At 36.7% G+C, this 19,883-nt stretch overlaps 1 protein-coding gene across 2 annotated transcripts in view; it reads left to right on the top strand.

Annotated features, from left to right (window-relative positions):
- Positions 1-5,842: 5,842 nt before the first annotated feature.
- Positions 5,843-19,883, top strand: part of zbtb20 (zinc finger and BTB domain containing 20) — a 30,052-nt gene continuing 16,011 nt past the window's right edge. For both annotated transcript variants that reach the window (XM_015052812.1, XM_015052810.1), the window contains exon 1: positions 5,843-6,071. The gene's annotated coding sequence lies outside the window, so the exon portion shown is untranslated. The remainder of the gene's footprint in view (positions 6,072-19,883) is intronic.

The raw sequence follows: 19,883 nt of genomic DNA, 5'->3' as shown, positions 1-19,883 counted from the left end.
CGTAGATAAAGCTGATCTTTGCTCCGAGAAGCCCCTCTTTCTACGGAGACTCCATGTTTCTCATAGAAATGGGCTCATCATGAAGTGAAGCATGCTAAAACATCATTTATGTCAACTGGACCTTCAAAAATACATTGCTACGACCAAGAAATACAATAAGGCCCGACGTGTGATTAGACGCCACAAACAAAATAAAACTGGGTCCAGATTTGTTTGAAAAGAGGGAGAAATGGAGGACGCGAAAACATTCTTCATGATAAAAGAAATCCCTGAAATGAACGATGCTCCTTTCACCCTTCTGTATCTGTAGAAGGGTGAGAGAAATAATATTTTAATTGCAAATCCTCAGATCGGCTTGCACATTATCAGTCACCTTATTGCTCATTATGCCCTGTCTAGAGGCTTTCTGCAAAATGAATAACCTGTGGGCCATTCATTTTGAGCAACACGATAAAAAAACCCCAACATGAAGCACAAGGACGAGGCCTTTGTGAGCACTTGCACTGCACATATTTTATCTAATTTACAGAAGCAGTGGGAGTATGGATGCCCTCCATGTCGGATAGCGAGAGTTTTCAGTTCCAAATCGTCCATAAATCCAAATGGTCAGACATAAAGAACAAGGAGTCAATTTAACATTGAAACCTGTGCGTAACTTTATGTTCTTGTGTATCAAGACACCATGAGCCTCATTTGGGAGAGAAGAAATCAATTCAAGGCTTCTATTTGAATAGGGAAGAGCTTTGAATAGGCAAAAGGAAAGAAGAAGGAGGCAGAAAAAAAATCATGCCTGTGAAAACTGGGTCTCAATGCTGCCCTCTGTTGGTCACATAGGGTGTTGTAAAAACGTGGAGAACACATGATATTGCCGTTTAAAAAGAGGGAAGATCATATATTAACTAGACAGAGAGTAATCCTAAAATACATGCAAAAAGCTGTTTTTCAGCAATTAGTGTAACAGCGCCAAGTGGGAAAAGGTGAAACTGAAGTGGAAAATATTTTATCTTCTATTTTATTTATCAGTGATTCTCTTTAAATGTACAGCTGCTACTTATTTAAGACACAAAAAACATGATTAAAAGGATTGACCACAGATTGATTTCCTTTTGTTTGTAGTTTTGATAAGAGTCGTATACTGCCAACTTACTTTTTATTTTTTAATATTTTTACTAGTTGCTTCATCCCAAAATGACAAAGTCCTGTCCAGTCTTTCAGAAAATAAATAAGTAAATAAATAAATAAATAAAAATCTGTTGCTTTAATGTCACCCCAACATGCAGCAGTTCCCATAACATTCAGCCTTCTTAAAGTGAAAAATAAAGCTTTTGTTGACACTGAACTTGCAAGGGTTAAAACATGCAAAAAGATCCTTTTGTTTTGCATTGGGATGATAGAAGTTTATACTGTGAGCACACTGGTGTTTTCTGTATCTCTGCTCTTTCATGAGAGGAACAGGCACATAGGAAAGTATATATATTTCTTATTACTTTGTGGATTTTTACATGTTTCATTTCAAGAGTGAGAAGTGACCACTGTTCTGGCTGTTTATGTCAGGTAAGATAACATTACAAAATAACATTTGAATACATTTTAACTAAAATATTAATGAAATAAACAAGACAAGTCTGATAAAATATTACAATTCATGTCATTTAACATTTTTATATGCTTTAGTCTACAGTCTTCTCTTTTCTTTTTCTTTCTTGTTTTGTTTGACAAATACTATAATTTTTTTTTCCTGCTGTAAAAGCTGAAAATGGGGCCTGTGACTAATTTTTAGCTTTTGCTGAATTTCCTTATATTTACGTTTGTTAATTTAAGCAGTTTATTTAATCCAATCTGGTTTGTTTTATATTTTACTGACTGTTATTGTTATGAAGCACTTTGCCAGCCATTGTGGTTTTAAATCTGCAATACAAATGAAATTAGATTTTATTCGACAGCTTCTAAAATACAACAAAAAAAATTCAAGCCATTCTAAACCCTTACTTCAATAACACAAAAGTGAAAGTTTACCACACACAGCTCTGAAAAGTCAAGAAACTACTTTACAGTTGTCATATTTTTCAGATTTTACATGTATATTTTTGGGTATAATTAATTTGTGTTACTCTTGACATTTCTACCTAAACCCAAAAAATATTTGTCATTTTAATATTAAGATTTCAGATATTTATTTACACTGCTTTCCTTACTTATAACTCCAGTTGTGATGCAAAGTGTTCTCAGACTCTCAAGTAAGTCATGTTTTTATGTACCGTAAAAAAAAAATATTTTGGCCCATAACAATTGCTATCCACAAAAGCTTTCTGACACAGTTATGATACAAAATAAAACAGAACATCAACTCTTGTATCAAAAAGATGCAGAGGGTGAACCCTAAACCCCCAGATGTGTCATTTTTATACAAAACTTCAATATTTTTTTAAATAAAAGTCAGCACTTTCTTCAACAGCATAATGAATTGAGAAAATATGATGCAAGAAACATTTTAGACATTTTCAACAACACTAACAAAGGTTTTGATTTTTTAGCCAAAAATGTTAAAAGTAAGCAAAGTGTGCCAAGTGTCTTTCATAACGCATACAAAGTGTGTCCTTTTGCTTATAGCTAAGATGGAACAAAATGTGAAAACTAACCAATATTTCAACAAAAATAGTCTTGTTTTGTTAAACAAATCAACAGTAAATTTTTAGAGAATATATGTGCAGCAATCTGTAGCTCCCACTCAATAAGCACATCTTACACAGACTCTACGAAATTACAAAATATGTGGTGAATAAACAAAGTTTTAAATGCATACCTTATGAGAAACAGCATAAGCAGAAAAGCCTCATGTCTCAATGACAATATAAAACATCTTGGGAATACCAAGCAATTTTCCAGAAAATGGCCCCTTGTTTTGTTTGTTTGTTTGTTTGTTTGTTTTAACACCAGAATTTTCTCACAAATACTTCTTGTATAACGATTCCAGTTGTTTAATTATTTTCAGACCTTTGTATTCATTTAGTCATTCATTAAAAAGTTCACCCAACTTGAACTTTTTAATAATGTAAAACAAATTAGCGACGTAAACAGGCATATTGTTTACGATAGTATTTCATTAAGTGGTTCTAACATGTTTCAATTACTTCGACAAATGACGCTCCTTCCCCCCCGCCCCCCACCCCCCCAAAAAACAAACAAAAAAAACACGTTCACACTCTTAGCTCGTTAAAAAAATAATAAAATAATAATAATAATAATAATAAAAAGCATGCAAAGCAAGTAAGGCAAACACAAACTTTCCATTGCCTGGTGAATCCTTCCCTGCACAGGCTGCGGTTGATCCGGTCTGGCATGCGGATGTTCTCCTCTCAGCATGTCCCAGTTCTGATCCCAGAAATGAATCCCGGCGCTTAATTGACGTTAAAAGGCATTCTGTGTAGGCCCAGGTGATTTATTTGGGGATTTTAAACTATCGCATTAAGGCCGGGCGACGGTGTTCCTGGTTAATGTAGGTCAAAGCAGTGACGGAGGGAGGTGTCCTCCGTTGAACCCGCGGTATTATTGTCTTCCAAGCAGACCTGCAGATGGCGCGCACAGTCAAGACAGGGCCCCGGGTTCTCACTACAGCGTGTGCACTCACGTAAGAATATCCCGTACGGTAGTGAGAGATGGCGGTGGTCTTAAGAGACACCTCTGTCTCCTCATGTTCAGCTGGAGGGCTGTGCAAAGCAAAGTTCAAGAGGGCAGCTTTTCTTGGAGGGAGTTCAGGTCCCGAATGCTGAAACTCGGTGAAGCGTTAACCTTAATTGACCTCTTTGTCAATTAAAACAAAACAAAAACATGAGGCAGATCCACCAGTGGTTGCTACAAAAATAGTATGGTTTTACTCAAAGTATTTCCCCCTTCTACGTGGTTCATTATTCGGAGCTGGGCAACACACACACACCTGTCACTGTCTAGACGGGGAGGGGGGCATTAAGGCGGAGGGTATCCCACATGAGCCAACACTGCTTTTCTTTTTTTTTTTTTTTTCTTACACCACCCAGAATATATCTCTAAGCTTCCTGAAAATGACAGCACAAAACAAAAAGAGAGGGGAAAAAACACACGACTCTACCAAATCTGATTGGCCACTTGTGAACCGACACCATTTTTTCTCCCCCCTGCTCGTAAACTCGAGGTCAGCTCGGGACGTTAAAAAATAAATAAATGAGAAAATAGAAATGCGTAGAAAGTAGGAGACACGGGCAGTCAATCTAGCTTGTTGTGCGCCGGGGAAGGATTGACGGGCGCCGTCGTCCAATCAGCGGCCGCGGAGCGGGTAACTTGCTAGACAGACACCGGACGTGTCCAATCAGAAGTTCAGACCAATGATGGACGTGGAGCTGACAATACCCCTCTTGTTCCCTTTTGATCCAGATTTTGGAGTTCATTCATATTTGTCAAGCAGGCACTGAAACCGCCTCAATAAATATAAAAACTGCGCAAGAATGGGATATGTTTGTAGGTTATTAAACATCCTTTACATATTGTTTTCAATTTATACAAACATTAAAATAAATACAGTCGCTGCGTGTAGGTGAAAGGAACTTGAATCAGTGAAGTACTATCACTACAACTCCCCACAACCTCCCACAGAGAGCCATAATGATCCCACCGTGATTCCCCTTCGCCCTGCGATTGGGGCGCTATAATGTTGACGGATTTCTGCTCCAACCCAAGACAGTGCGCTGCGCTTCCAATGGCAGCTTCAAGTGAAAAGGCGTGCCTGGTCATAGACATAGGACTCTAGACGCCGCATCAGCGTCCGTGTCGTACGTCTGCATCTCCGCCATCTTGTGAGTGGAAAAGAACCGAGCAAGACAGCTCTGGTTCAAAGGTCTTACTGTAGGTCAAACATTACTGTTTGATGTCTTGATTATTAAGCTTTAAAAAAATCGATTAATTAACATTGAAATTCAAAACAATTTAGTTTTCTATAAACATTTTCTGGACATTTAGTCACTTTCAACTTAAAATATATAGCACAATCCTCATCTTTTTGTAATAACAGCATATAATTACTAAGCATAATTAATACCCACCTCATAGCAATTTCTTACCAGTAGCAACATAGTATCTCTACTGTTGCTTAAAACTTCAGATTTACTCTCACCATTAATGATAGAACCATGCTAAAAAACACAACTGAAACTGAAAAATGTGTATTATTTTTGTTTTGTTCATATAATCATCCATAACCTATGCTATATCTGTCACATCAAGTACACAAATTTGTTATTTTTTATTTGTAATTTACAAAATTATCATTACCACCCCAAAATGGCCAACAGAGACAAACAGACAAATGGTTATGATATGAAAGAAGCCTTTCACATGGAAATAGTTTGTTTGGGGTATAAAATTGGTGTAGAAAGGGTCAAAAAGGCAGTGAATGGGTATAAAATGTGGTACAAAATATTAAATAAGATGGCTCAGGTACACTAACTTTAAGGATACTTTATTATACCTCATACTGAATAAAATTAAGAGCTTTTATGTATTTTCAGGGGCCAATAAAAGGTAAGCTAATTTTATTCACAATGTCATTTGGAAATGTTCATTTCAGTGTATCCAATTAGTAGCAATGCAACTGAAAAGTTTGTCTTTAATATTTAATCTATAAAACCAAGATGAAAGGAAGCTTTAGTGTTTCATTCAGACGGAAAACAGTTTGTCTTCTTGCCACTCGCAATATGGCGGACGCGCTGACGTATGTTGTCCACTGGACAACGAAGCCAACGGGGCGTCTACTCCTCTACGTCTATGTGCCTCCCCAAACACCGTCACCCACCACCACCACCACCCCTCAAAGTACTCGATGTATAGTTAAAAAATGGGAGGGCACACTTGAACCGAGCTCTTCTATGAAGGTAGGCTGCAGCGTGTGTTTATTGATGAGATGAAAAGAAGATGGAAGTGAGAAATGAAACAAAGTAAAGGAACATACTGAGAAAGAAGAAAAGCAAAGTAAACACGCTTCGTCGGGGGGAAAAACAGGGAAACACTGTCGCCACTTTTTTTGAACGAGCTTCGAAGTGCAGGTAAGAAATTTGAGAAAAAAGTAGGAAAGGGGGGGTTGGTCTTTCGGCTCCAGCGGCTTGTAGGTTGTTATATTTAGTGGAAAGGCATGTTACAGAATAAAATCCTGATCGGTGAGTTTAAGGGAGTACACGCATGAAATGCAAGACACTTCCATGTAGTTAGAGCTGGCTTTACTAACCCAGTAAATTAGGCTGTACACAATATAAACTTAATTTATTATTTTTTATTGTGGACCTTTAATAAAAACCACTGTAAATAAAACGCCATTAATAGGAGTCGCCTGTAAATCGAGTTTTCTGTCCGTACTACCAAAACGCGTTCTCTTGGCGTGACGCAAGTTTCCCATCTGTCATTTTCGCTCGAGCCCCCTTCCTTTTACTTTTAAACTGTCATGTGGGGACACTTGCAAAGAGTCCTGGTCCGGTCAAAGTGTGTCCACAGGTCGGCTTTTCTCTCCATCAGCGATGCTGGCTCACATTTTACACACTGAGCCCCGGAACAACTGGAGGCAGGCAGCCCGACGTGCGCATTTTGGCTTTTAGGTCAGTTATTTGAGGCAGCTTGCTTTTTATTACTCCACTTTGCTCCAAATATATATTGCAACATTTGGTTGAGCTCGTTTGTACGGTTCGGCTTTATTTAGCGTGAAGTCTGTCACTTAGATGTGTGCGGGGTGCATTTTTATTAATTATTACCCTCAAAGTGATGCATTCAGGCGACTGGATAGAATTTGGATAGGAGAAGGAGGGCTGTTATTGGGTCTCATGGTGCAGCAATAGTGAATTTGGGTGCCATGTTTATATAAAAAAAGAATGAACACTTATGCCTGCCAGTGCTGCCCTTTTTCTTAGAAAAATAAATTTTTTAACTCGTCGCTTTCAGTTCAGATGTGCAGGGATGCTCCTGTGTAATTAAAGTTGCAGGAGTACCTTTTGATACATTTTATGAGCGAAATATTCATGCGTCCAACTCGTGATTCCTTTGCCCTACATCTGCAGCTCATCATGGCGCTCCTAAATAAAGTTAAAAATATATATATATTTCAACGTTTGCACGCAAAGAAAAATAAATGAATAAATAAAAAAAATAAATAAATAAAAAACTGGGCTACGCGTTAAAAATGCACCGAGAGGGTCACGGGGAGTTTATCCCGAGCAACATGTCAGTCTTGCTCATCTTTATCGTTGCTCGAGTGTGCGTGCACGTGTGAGGCGAGCAGATGTTGTCCCAAAGCGCTCGGCTTTGTCAGATAAAGAGGGAATACAGCATGTTCTCACTACAATAGGCTGCATGCACATCATTTCAATGTGTTCTGAAGTGCAGCTGAGGAGAAGTTGAACGCAAGTTTAAAAATCGTATTTTTTTTTAAAAAGCCATTCCTTGCATGCATCGGTCAGGTATCCGTGTTATTTTATTTTTTTTATTTTTTATTTTGCTTTAAATGCGCGCAGATGTGCACCTGTGTATAGATGTGTGTAGGTTTCCACAACGAGATTGTGCGTTTTTTTTTTGTTTTTTTTTACTCGCAATTTTGTTGTGATCACTCCCTCTCTCCGCCTTCATTCACAATGTGGCTTCACAACGTAAACGGGTTGCAGTCCTATAGGATTTGCTCGTTGCAATCGCAGACTTCTCTCTGGATCATTTATTTTCTGAATGGACGCGCTGAGCGTGCTGCACACAGAGCTGAAATGAAGACAGTAGTAAATCTGTCCCGTGACTTAAACCCTATAGATTTGACTGTATGAGTGAACGCATGAAATGTGGATTAGTTGAGAGAGATACCTCCTATCTACAATGAAATTCCACCTGTGCCATTGTTTAGTGTATCATTTGATGACTTAGAGGGTGATTGTCTGCTCTGTAAGTAAGCTCTCGCCATCATGACTTGATGTCAGACTCTCAACAAAGAGGTGTACAGTAGCTGCTGGAACAGAGTCAGCCATTACGTGCTTTGGGAGTGTTTGTATTGTGAGTATCAGGTGCCCCGTTTTATCCTAATTTGTTTCATGTGTACTTACATTAGAAATGCACCAATCAGGCTATTTCTTGCCAATTGAATTTTTTTTTTTAGGTCTAACTCAATTGATTTAATTTTTTTTTAAAAGACAAAAACAACGTCTATCTTTCATAGATGTTGTTTGTGTTCAGCAAAAAATAATTACACGATTTTATAAATTCTCATCAAAAGCAGATAGTTTTTAGTAGAATCAAAAACGAGCATAAAATTATGTACTGTTGGTTTATAGCTGCTCTGCCAAAAATAGAGGTTCTTACGTTTGTAGGTTAGCCCCATTTCTGCATCAAAGCATACAGTGGTGTATCGTGCACTAATTGCATGCATCTCTCTTTATTTGGTTTATTTAACTAGTTTTTTAAGGAACTATATTTTATAAAGATCTAAAATTTGCATGAAATGGCAAAAGATACCTATTTTTGGACCTTTGATAGTCACAGATAAAATCTGTATGTTAATCAAGTTGGAATAAGTCAAACCAGTGTGGACCAGGATCATGTATATGTATATTTATATGTTTGTTATTTTGCTTGACTTCCTATTTTTCTTTTCCTTTTACAAAAAGAATGCAGGTTTTGATCAACTTCAATGTTTTGAAGATTGTCTATTCACTGTAGAATAACTCAGAACTGAGTTATTCTACAGTGAATAGTCTATTCACTGTAGAATAACTCAGAACTGAGTTATTCTACAGTGAATAGACAAGCTATTTTAGTTTTAACTAGAAATGGCCAAAAATTTTATTTTTAGGTCTTTAAGTAGTCCTTTAGTTTTTGATCAACTTTATCAACCACCTGTGATGCACATCTAGAAATTCTGAGTGTTTTCCCCATATGCAACATAAGGCTCACCAGTCCTATTTAATTAGACATCTAATTGGAAGTTTCCCATTAAAAAAATAAATAAAAAAAAGATTTACTTGGGTTGCCCCAATCTGGGATCACACCCTATGTGGGGAGCCGTATCACCTCGTCTTTAGCTAATTTATTTTATTTTAGTCAAAACCCGCATCAGTTTTAGGTTTGGAGCCTAAAATGGTCAGAAAATGTCGTCATATTGCGATCTCTGGCTGATTGACTGGCGCTTCATTAGTTTGTATCCTTATATTCCAGCTTGGTATTTAAATTCACCTTGTTTGAGCTGTTGCCTTTTGGCCTCTTTCAAGTGTCACAGTGTAAAAGGCCCACCTCTGACTAATGAATATTTAAGAGTGTGTCTTCAGATGAAGGAAAGCCATTATTATATGAAGCAGACCCATGCAGAGGAAACCGTACACCTAAAATCGGGAGGAGGGAGGGGATGTGGTGATCAGTTAATCCACACCCAGCAATCAATCCCACTTTTCTGTTTTGGCTTCAGACATTTTTTTTTTTTTCACTCGTCGCCCTCGTTTCTCATTTTACAATTCATTGTTGACCAAGAAACTGTCACAAAGTGTTAACAGGCCTTTTTAGTTTGGAAATGCTTTTTGACTGATATTTGTCACGCTTTCACACGTTTCTCCCACCTGATCATTTGGATTTTACTCAATTGACAAAAAAAAGAGGAAAAAAAACGTGTGAGTATACATATAATAAAGTGCTTTTTGAAAGAGAGGACAGAAAACAATCATCTTGTACTGTACTTGCTCGCAGATGGCAGATCGGCGTTCCAAACAATTTTTTAAATGCTGTTGAAGAGGCTCTGTTGCCCAAACAGACGAGATAGAGACGTCACTCGGAAGCCTCGGCAATTCTGTGTCTCTGGCTCTGCGTTTACTCACAATATTCAGCCACTCTGCTCAGACTTTTACCTGGTGATACTGGTGGCCTAGATCTTGCATAACTAAATTTATATGAGTTTATTTTTTCTTTCCAAAGCCCATTTTGGTCTTCGGTTATTACAGCACATGGTGAAAATACTTGGAGATGACATTCACACACACACACAAAGACATTCACACACACACACACACACACACACACACACAAAAAGAAATAAAAGAAACTTTTGGAAGTCTACATTTTGATTCAAATTGAACTGTGCTCTGATAATATTCTAATAAAAATGTTAAGTACCTGTCCTGTTTAACCTTTTCAGATGAATCCAAGCTAATTCTGGGATTCCAAAATTTTCCACTAAGGTAATTTTAACCACTATGTGAGGAAAAAAAAAAAAGACTTGCACTTGAATCCATTGTTGCACTTTGTCTCACACAGTTGAACATATTTGGCAGCCATTTTGGGAATGCAGTCGAGATCCATCGATATAACGAGCCACTTTGTGGATGGCATCCAGAATGTCACAGTGCTTGTAATCAACTGGTCCTTTTGTTTTCTGGCAGACTTTATCCTTCTCTATTTTTTTTTTATGGCTGGACTGAACAATGTTCTTCTCCGGAGCTATGTCTTTTGTTGAGATTGCCCACTGAGGCTGTTTTCAGGTGCAATACTATAAAGTTAAGAAGTCTTAAATTCACATACTTAAATTAACCGCAGAGTAGCCTTAAGCCTTTAATAGACTTTACAGATTTGTTTTTGTGGAAGAAAATCACAGGAAGTTTCTCATCTGTTTTTTCTTGTGAAGACTCAGGAGACAGAAGTTACAAGTAGCGTTCTAAAAGGACACATCGATTAAATGCTTTCAGTCTCAGCTTTGAAAAATGCACAAACGTGAAATAATCTAATGCCTTCTAATTAGACATTCACTGTTCTAGCTTTTACTTGGTAACACTGATTTCTGGTTTTCTTTAAGGATCTGATTCATTGATTTCAGTTTTATCAAATTCTCTCTTTTTTTCCCCATGATAACAATATAACTCATCAGAGTTAGGCTGATGTGCATTTATGTTAGAGATGCACCAATCAGGCTTTTCCCGTGGCATTACCAATTTCAGGGTTTCTTTTACTGACTTTTTTTTCTTGTATAGGACTATTACACATAAAAGCAGAAAAATGAGCTGCTGGTTCTTTGATAGAGCAAGTATTTTTGGATATGACAGAAAATGAAGGAATTACAACATTATCCCCATTCATTTATCAAAGCATATGTCCTGAACTGTCGTCTGATTTTTTTTTTTTTTTTTTAGCTAAAAAAGTGCATGAAAGGGCGATTTGCTGTTTGTTGGTTTATTTGTTAATGAATGAAAAAGGATGGGATTAAAAGAAAAAAAAATGATTCATTTATTCTGTTGGGAAAAAAAGCTTATTTTTTTTCTGAATTTGCCCAATCAACGCTGATTTGGGGGGAAAAGCATCTGATTCCGATTGCATGTTGATTGACCGGTGCATTTCTAATTATAAACTGTAGATGATTAATCTTACAAAAAATGTGTGCTGATTCTCACGGCTCACTGCAAGGACAAAGGGTTAAAGCACGGACATGTAACCGAATATTAGCTCATAGTTTCATAGCACTGTTCTCTGTCGAGAACATATTTATTTACTTTGTACTATTGGATCATAGTAAGTTTACTTAAGTATCTCTGAATCAATTCTCTTGTGCATTTTCTATAAATATATTGACATTTGGCCTGGCGGGTACATGTAATTTCCTTTTTTTTTTTTTTTTAATATTCTACAGCTTTACAATTATTTGAGCTTACAAATGACAAAGTTAGAAAACCTACAGTGAGTTCCTATGGACTGCCTTTATAAATTTTGTTATATTATGCAACACAACAATGTTAATTCAATGAGTCATGGTGAGTGAGTCCCCCTCTAGCCATAAGCCAAATATAGAAGGAAATGTGCTTTCCTTGAAGCGTGGAAAATCTATTTTGTTTACCGGTTTTGGCCAAACCAGGATATATGTATATATTTGTTTTTAAGTGAAAGGTGATTATTATGTGTTTTCCATCCAACTATTACGCTCCAGTTATAAAGCTGAATAAAACCTTGTATTATAGATGCTTTCAGGAAGAAATTTGGTATATTCATTCCACTGAAAAGGGAAATAGTAATAATTAAAAAAAAAATCCACCTTTTTTTAATTAATTTCCACTGAGGATCCAAAAGAACATTTATGAAAAGAAATATTTTTAATCTAAAATTAATATTGGCAAGTCTTTAACTTTAAGATCATGGAGAAAGTGGAAAACTGACTAACTTCATGGCATGCTTTTCGATTTTAAGGGGACTTTTGTTTGGAATCTTCTCTCCCTGCAAGTATCGCAGGAATGCGTAATGAAAGCACACACTGAGACTGAATAAGTATTTGCGAATGTGCCAGCCAGTTGTCAGGAAGCTTTTGTTCACTTCTAAAATTTTATGGAGTCTTATGAAACACAGTTACAATTCCCAAAAAGCTGGAAGGTGGATACGGTCCTCCTTTTTTTTTTTTTTTTTTTGTTAGCAAGACTGTTTGGGATCTCGGGGAAAAAAAAAAGAACAAAACGTAACACATAAATACACCCATTTAGGTCGGTTTTTGTTCCTATGAAGTATGTCGTTCTTATTTAGTATTTCACAAAAAGGACTTTAGGTTTTAACGTCATTTGCAGTTAAATCTGAAGCTTTGTTTTGATGGTCGTTCGGTACAGCGTATACACTTTAATTACACATCAAGTACAGAGGAAGTGACCATGTATTTCCATTACCTATGATAAAATTACTAACAGACTGTTGATCTGTACTTCTGTATATCTGCAGGATTGGATTCATTAAAATTCAGGTCGTGTTGCAACTTGACCTGGAGATTTTTTTACAACAAGCGCATTTTGTTTCAGTTTTCCAGAAGTTGAAAAACAAAAACATTGTCTCTGTTTTTCCTGTTTCTGTATGGCAGAAACGAGCTTTTAAATCTGCATTTTCGCTGTTTAAAGATAAACTCAATGCCTTAGCATTCAAATGATGTGAAAAATGTATCTTGGATTCTAATAGCAAAGTTGTATGTGTGCCAAGGTACATGTGTGTCCTCAGTTCACCCTGCTGCCCATATGTTTTTTTTTGCAAGTGAGGGCGTGCTTGCTGCATGGTTGAAGAGGGAACTGTTGAAAGCATTTATTATAAGATTAAGCTACTTTTTTATGTTTTAAAGATAAGTTAAGCTGTTTATTCTCTTCTTTTATGTTGCTTTACATGTATTTTTTGTTTTCTTTGAACTTATAGTAGGATAAAATTTCTGGCTGTGCACAGTGTCTCTCAGTTCATAGGTCAGGATGAGAAATTTGTTAAAAAAAAAAAAGTAAATAACATGCTATGGATATTTTACTTTAAAATTTTAACTGGTAGCATAACCGACATATCTGTAGATGTTAATTCTCCAACAAGCTTGTATTTACATTTTTCCCCTTGTAAAATCTACTTCAATTACCATAAGCTGAATGAAACTTGTTGTGTGTGTGTGTTTTAAATTGACGACAGTTTTCAAACGTGTAAATACAAACTCATAAAATAAGGTGACCAAAATTTTACAAACATTACATGATTAAAAGAGGATTTCAAAAGACTATTACACATATCACTAGGAACTAGGGTTACAAATCAATGAGTATCAGAATATCAGATAGACAAATACATAAAAACACAAAATAGCTTACATAGGGCAAAATGTTAATTTTAACCAACCTCTCTATTAATATAATTATTTTAGAGTAGTTTTCTGCAACTGTTTGTTCTTTACGTTAGTAATAACCAGTTTCGTTTTTTTTATTTGAGCTAAATGTAAAAGGGGACGCAACATTTTGATTGTAAAAATACACTTAAAGGTGTGTTTACAAAGTTTGTGAATAATCATGAGTAACTTCTTTTTTTTGGTAAATACAGTGGATATAATAAATGTAAATGTATCCCTGTATCTCCACACAAAACTTACACATGGTAACACCAACGAATAAGATAGAAGAAAAATGCATTTTTGATTTAATATGTGCATGACCAAAGCATTTTGGACATTTTATTTTTTTATACGATTAATATGGAAATTTTGTGACTAATTTTCACATCAATTGATTTTCTTGAGCTCTTTCTAGTTGATGCCCTTTATTTTTATCTGTATTTAAGTTTTCGTCATACTCAAATACACTTTTATCAAAGTGTAGCAGCAATTTTCTTATTTTTCAGAAATTTTATTTTGTCACGTCAATGTCAGATGAGATCAGATTCAAAAGTTGTAAAATACTTGAATCATCAGGAAAGATGTAAAGGAAAAAAAGGGGGATTTTGAATACGTAACTGATACATTAATGGGACACCACAAAAGCACCAACACACAGAGAATTAAACACACCTTTCTTCAAGAATTGGTGCTTCTTATTTACACAGCGTCTTATCCAGAACCAATTAGCAATTCACGATTGATGGTGTGAAATACATTCTAAAGATGAAAAAGCAGCAAAAAAACACAACTGTAAAATTATTTGTTTCCATCCAAGTTTTGAATTACAATGGTTGGTGCAGGTGACAAAGGAGCTGCACGTCTAACCTGCTAAACAGCAAACAAATGCCAAAACAACTATTCTGTTTTATCAAAGCATCTAGGCATGTTGAACAATGGCTTTGACATTTTGGAGCAATTAGAGAGAGAAAAAATGAAATGGTGCGATTGTTGAAGTGGCGCTGGTATCACCTGCGTTGCATTTTCAAAGTAGATGCAGTCCACATGTCGAGCTTCATTTAATGTTTAAGGTGCTTTTAGCACAAAAATATTTGTTATAGCTTCGGTGGCACGTCGGAGCTTCGAATAAAACTGAAGCGTCTGCTATATAAACTAACATTAAGCTCAGGTTTTTCTTGTGGTTTTTTATGAATAGGTTAATGAATGCTTCAAGACAAAATGTCCTTTGCAGCCTTCAACTGTCCTGGGCTTCGCTCCTGGCTACAGTCTCATCATTCATTCTTTAATTCATTCATTCATTCACATAGTATTTTTTTTTTCCCGTTCTCACTCCTGTTCAGGCTCAGTCAAGCGTATTCCAACATGCTTTAACAGGAACGCAGGTCACCAGGCTTACACACACACACAAAAAGAAGAAGACGGTTGCAGGGATATTAGGATGTGTCCATTAAACGCTATTACTGTAGGTTTACTCAAAACAAATCCCCATTGGTAAAAAAAAAAAAGATTACTTAAAAATCTATGTAAAAATAAAGCCTTTCAGAGCCTCTGTCTAACCAAGACAGTACAAATGAAGTATCCTATATTTAATATGACCTGCTGAAAATAGTCCCAGCCATGCTGTGGGATTTTTATAGTAACATTAGCAGCAAAAGCTGGTTGGCTTAGGTTTCACTTCCATGCTCACGAACTACAGATTGTTCCTTTTAAAGAAAATGTTTCTGCTCCATTCAACACGCCATACTGACCAGCAGGTCATGGGCATTAGGAAGACTAAAGGCCGAGATGATTATCTTATAAACAGAGCGTTGAGCAGTTGTATTATCTCTTAACTACATGAGGTCACTCTGTACCTCTGCAGTAACTGTTTCTGCTCATGGAGCAGATCAGAGGACAAACCAAACCAGAACAGATCATAATAGGAAGCAAAGTGACGGTGAGAAATGTTGCTGGCGATACACTGATAAGAAGTAAAGTGGCAAGTGGCGAGATCTAAGTACGGTTATGGGAAATGATAACCACTTCGATATTCGTCAGTGATAGGTCATTGTACTGGTAAGCACATTTTTATAAAATTAAAACAATAAAACATGTGTAACAAGTACTAAACCTAAATTACAGGTTAAGAAACGAGAATTACTACTAAAAACACTGGAACATATCTTGTGGACAGATGCTTTGGCTTCTGTTAATATATTTTAATATTAAGGGAGTATTACCAACCTTTCTTTTTGTTCATTTAGTTGGTTATTGAAGGTATTTATAACTTGTTTTACATGTTATAATGTTACAATGCTGAACTTCATAGATTTTATTTGAATAGTGTGTGACAGACCAACAGAAAAATTTGTGTAGTTGCGAAATTGATCCATATTTATCCTGAGACCAAAACTGAACTTTCTGGCTTATGTGACAAACTCTATGCTCGGTACTGGATGCAAAAATTGTTAATCTGGTCAGAGTTGATGTAAGGATGGACAGAATATTGTAGAACACCAGAATAAAACAAGTTAGAGGTTTCAAAAGTCTTAATCCTAGAGAAGAGCCCCCACTTCCAGCTCGATAATAACCATAAACTTACAACTGAAGCTACAATGAAATGGTTTTGATCCATATCTAGACTGAGAAGTTCTTATATGGATATAAGACTTGAAAATTGTGCTAAGAGACACTTTCTATCCGATCTTGCAGCTTTTGAGAGAATTTAAAATGAAGAATTGGCACAAATTTAGGTTTCCAAGTCTGAAAAGCTGCAATAGGCCCCTAAAGCTGTTCAGCTGGAATGCATCAACTTGTCACCCACTAAATACAGCATAAAACCATGCCGCACCTTTCAGATTTTATCAGCAAAAAATAAAAATATCAAATAAAATTGAAAAGCTTGGATCATCTTCTCTCCACTTCTGACGTCTGTGCCACTTTATGTTGATCTATCACATAAAATCACAATAAAAACACTTAAGGTCCTGGCTGTAACGTGATAAAATGTGAAAAAGCTCATAAGGTATGAATACTTTTGCGAGGCATAAGAAGAGCGCTGTGACGTCATCCGAGCCCAACGTGGAATGATAATTGGCAGGGTACACAACTTTTATAATATGCCATATAACTAGTAGTGCAGCCCTTACTAGTCAGTCCAACATAGTTTTCCTGCTGTTTTTCTGGCAGCTAGTAATAACAGGTTCAACCCTGAGAGCAAATCTCCCTGGGAAACGAAGCTAGGCCGAGCGTTTTACAATAGAGCAACAACAAAAGCTTTAAAGGCAGTCGGCGTCGTTATTTAGCATTAGTTATTTTCAATCTATTGTTAAAGAAATGCTTCCTTCAGTTATAGGATTGTGAGTAAATGAAAACGTTTACTGATTTGGTCTTGGTACGTGTGACTCAAGTGTAAAAAGTAATGTTTTATCAGGTATTTCCAGGCCTTGTGTGTTCATTATTTTTCTGCCGAGGTGTATGTATTGACTGTACTCCTTTCATTATTCCTTCAGCCTGGTTGTGCTACATGTCACAGGTGCCCTCTGAGAGCCGACGCTCTCTTTAGCTGAATGACCTTATTGTCCTTATTAAAGCCTGATTTCTATGGCACATCCACCGAGTGTGTGCTCTGCACGGACATTTCACTTTCAAACAATGTCTTCCTTCCACTGTGCTTTGACTTCGGCGTTACCCGTTCCACTATCAGCCTCGCTGAAATTGGTGTGGGGGGGGGAATCGTTTTTGGCCTTTATTTCTCATTTCTTGCGAAATTCCGTAGTTGACTTGCCTAAGTTTGTTTTGCAACACGGTGCTGGCTGGATCAACTTTCTCAGTGTGCTTAGATTGCCACGCCTTGCCGGATTAATCGGAAACCTTCATTTTGTGCCAACTTGTACACAGTTCGACAGACCAAACCTACACAGTGCTTCTCAGCCAGGCTGCAGACCACTGACCCAGACGTAGCAGCACGGCGTGTATAGGGTTCAGTGTTGCTCGGTTGTGTTTCAGTGTGTCAGCATTACACTTTTAGATGTCATTTGTCAAGTGAGCTGTTGAGACATATATAATCTGTATTTACCGCACAACAGCTTGCCGGACTATAAATACACTAAACAGTGCTAACCTCCATATGGCTCAAAATAAGCACAGAGTGTTTCTATTAAATCCTTCAGATTTAATATCTTACCCACATATTAGGGGAAATGCACATGTACAAAATGTACAAACTATTGTAGGTTAATGACACTCAAGGGTGCAACAAAAAGATTTTCTTTAGGCTGTAAATATTGTCTGCATTTAAAAAAATATATTAAAGGAAGCAAAGGCATCTCTCCTTAAAGTAATAGTAACTGTTGTTTCTCAACTTTGTCCTCATTCTTATGAAATTTGCATAGACTCTAAGGTAATATGCAACATCATAAAAATATTTTTTTTTTTCACCATTTTTGTTCCATTTTCCACTAAAATGCAACAATTGGCATGACATTTTAAGTCTGCCAGAATCCTTTCAGCTGCCAAATATTGACTGTTTCAGGTTCAGGAAGCTGAACCTTGAACCCAAGACATGCGGCCAGAACGTCAGGGTTGAGCTTGTGCTGCTTGATGCCTCCCCACGCCTGTGCGTTTGTGAATGCTCAGCTCCTCGCGGCAGCTGCACGAGGGAGCACGAGCCGGTGGACCCTCGTGCAGCTGCTGGTGAAACACATGGCACTAAACTCCTGAATCTGCTTACAATCACGTTCAAAAAGTGGCAGAGTAATGCAGATTTGCTATTGGTGGCGAAGCTGCCTGTCAGATTACAGCCAGCGTGGTCCGACGTGTATTCGGAGTGTCTTTGTCAAGTAGTGATAGAAAACCATTGTTCACTTATGTATGTGTGTCTTATCAATGGTGTGCGGTTATAAAACTTGTTGCAACATCAATACTTTTTATTTCCAGTGACCATTTAAGAACTGACCATGTTCAGAGGCTGTGCTGTTCTCCATGGTGCAAGACGAACTCGCCCATTACCAAAAGCTACACATTGTCTTTTATTCAATCAGCACAAAGCGTCTTTTCTGCTCATTTATCTCCTAAGGACACAGAGTCAGAAGACACTTTGTTTTCTTCATAAGATATGAAGGCCTTACGTCCCCTCTCTACTGCACAATTTACTTCATGAGGTCCTGCTTACTGTAATAGGTTTTTGTTTTTTTTGTTTTTTTTATCAAACTTGAAATGTTACATGGTGGCAGCTGGCATGAGCCAGTACTGGATTCTCACAATATAACAACTCTGAGAGAAAAATACAGCAGTTTACAGTGACATTTACATTAAGTTTGAAACACAAATATTTAACGTGATCCTGTCACTTTTTGTTTGTAAACAGGAGTGCTAAAGAACTTAACAAATTAATTGTAATGGTTGTAATAATGCTACCAGTAACATTGACTTTTACAATCTTGATATAAATAATAGCCTTTGTGCCATTTTGCTCTTTATTCAATAATAATACTTTAACAAACAGATTTTATCTGGTTAATTTGTCAAGCTGCCTGCAGTCTGTTGCTTTGCAGACATGCTTAGCATGGGCTATTATCATATAATTTATCATCATCAAGTTAAAAATATGTAATATCATATTACATTATTTATCTCGAAAACATTAAGCCTAGATTTATTTTAGAGGGACCAAAATATTAACATGGTCTGGGAGCTCTTTTTTTTTTTTTTACTTTTGCTTTCATGAGGGCAACAATTAATTGATATATTACATTTTATTTTAGACCAGGATTTGTATTTGTGCTGGCAGTAGAACTATGACAGTTTTTTTCAAAATGCTTTTGACTGTAATTTTTATGTGTTTTTGCAATAAGTACAGATAAAATTTGCTATCAAATTTTAAGCCTTTTTTTCCCGCCTGCATCAGATGAAATGGGGCAGCACTGCATTTACTGTCTGTCACACTGGAACTTATTCTGGCACCATTTGTAGGACTTTTAACTGTAATAATGACGAACCATAAAATTATATCAGTTTTTAATCTGTAACGTTTTAAAACCTTGATATGTCTTGGTCGTGGTAAACTGGCAATGCTTTTTTATTAGTCAGTGTGTGACAAGCTCTTAAGGCACGAGATGTAGAGAAATCCAAAACATCACCATTTTTCTCGTCAAAGTGAAGTCTGCCTTTGTTTGTCTGGCCTAAGCTTTTGTTGTGAGATTTCAAAATGAATATGTGTAACTTTAAACTTGACAATTTGTTGGATTCATATTTGAGGCTCTTATTTTGAAATTAGAAA

The sequence above is a fragment of the Poecilia latipinna genome, unplaced genomic scaffold, assembly GCF_001443285.1.
Source record: "Poecilia latipinna isolate Pla-1442-1.1 unplaced genomic scaffold, P_latipinna-1.0 Scaffold1135, whole genome shotgun sequence".
In the NCBI taxonomy this organism is placed as follows: Eukaryota; Metazoa; Chordata; class Actinopteri; order Cyprinodontiformes; family Poeciliidae; genus Poecilia; species Poecilia latipinna.
The sequence above is the reverse complement of the archived record's forward strand: the minus strand, read 5'-3'. Positions and strand labels throughout refer to the sequence as shown.